Consider the following 1,677-nt stretch of genomic DNA (forward strand, 5'->3'; position numbering starts at 1 on the left):
ATTAGTAACATTTAGCAAGGAAATACTCTAACAATGTATTGAAAATAATGGGAGTCATCCTCCAGAGAGTAGAAGAGAGTTACAGGTGTGGAAAGAAAACTAGTAGGATTGTTGGATTACAGTTGGAGGTATCGGTATGAGCTCGTGAATTTCAGTAGGTAGAAAGACAGAGATATAGATACAGAGATAGGCAGAGATGCTGTTTGTGTGTATATACCTGTGTATGTGCCTAGGGGCAGTGACTCTAACAGCAGTGAGAACACCTGGCACCCACATGTAGGTATCTTGGTTATATTCTCCACTAAAAAGAAGTAGGACTCTTTGGGAAAATGACCACTTCCATAACGGAGCGGAAAATGGACAGAATGAGCCTGGACATTTTGTTTTTCCAGAAAGTTAAAAAATGCTCAAATAATGATGTAGACGTAGTAAAAGGACACAAAGACAGTTTGAAGGGGCATTAGCTGGCTACACCTGCGACATTTTGAACATCAAAATGAATAAAGATAGTAATGGACTATGTAACGACTAATGATGAGATAACAGTAGAACACCTACAAATAAATGTAGAAATAATGTTGGAATGAGAAAATCACCATTTGGCAATCATTGTAATAATTTATTCAGTTTAGAAACATCAATGGATGCTAAAAATAATAATGAAATGTTGTCAAGGAATGGGATATTTATATACCTTCAAATTATCTCTCCACAAAATACTAATTACAGAGAGGAAAAAAATAGCTTACAATTAAGGGAGCTTGCAGACATCACTTTAATCAAGTGATCCAAGTTAACATCATCTGTGATGAGAGAAATTGAAATCATGTACCTTAGCTTGGTGTGGTAGCAGACGCCCATAATCCCAACACTTTGGGAGGTTGAAGCAGGAGGATCACTTGAGACTAGGAGTTTGAGGCCAGCCTGGGAAACATAGTGAGACCCCATCTCTACAAAGATTCCAAAAATTAGCGGGCTGGGTGGTGCTGCCTGTAGTCCCAGCTACTCGGGAAGCTAAGGTGAGAGGATCGCTTGAGCCTGGGAGGTCTAAGGTACAGTGAGCAGAGATCACACCACTGCACTTCAGCCTGTGCAACAGAGTGAGACACTGTCAGAAAGAAAGAAAAGAAAGAAGGAGAGGGAAGGAGAAGGAAGGAAGGAAGGAAGGAAGGAAGGAAGGAAGGAAGGAAGGAAGGAAGGAGAGAAGGAAGGAAGGAAGGAAGAGAGGGAGGGAGAGAGGGAGGGAGGGAGGGTAAGGAAGATCATGTACCACCTGACACAATGAGAATATAGCATTATAGAAAGAAAAGAAGGATGGAAGGAAGGAAGGAGGAAAAAGAAAGAGGGGAAAGGAAGGAAGAGAGAGAAAGAGGAAGAAAGAGCAAGGAAGAAGGAAGAAAGGAAAGAAGAAAGAGAAAGAAGAATAAAGGAAAGAATGAAGAAAGAAAACAAGAAGAAAGAAAAAAAAAAGAGAAAGAAGAAAGAGAAAGGAAAGACAGAAAAAGAAAGAAAGAGAAAGAAAGGAAAGAAAGAAAAAAGAAAAGAAAGAAAAAGAAAAAGATTATGTACCACCTGACACAATGAGAACATAGGAACATAGTAACATACTTTCGGAATATTGCCAAAAATGTACAGCCTGAATCTAACCATAAGAAAACACCAGACATTTCCAAATAA

Source organism: Mandrillus leucophaeus, unplaced genomic scaffold (assembly GCF_000951045.1).
Source record: "Mandrillus leucophaeus isolate KB7577 unplaced genomic scaffold, Mleu.le_1.0 Scaffold1080, whole genome shotgun sequence".
NCBI classification, from domain to species: Eukaryota; Metazoa; Chordata; class Mammalia; order Primates; family Cercopithecidae; genus Mandrillus; species Mandrillus leucophaeus.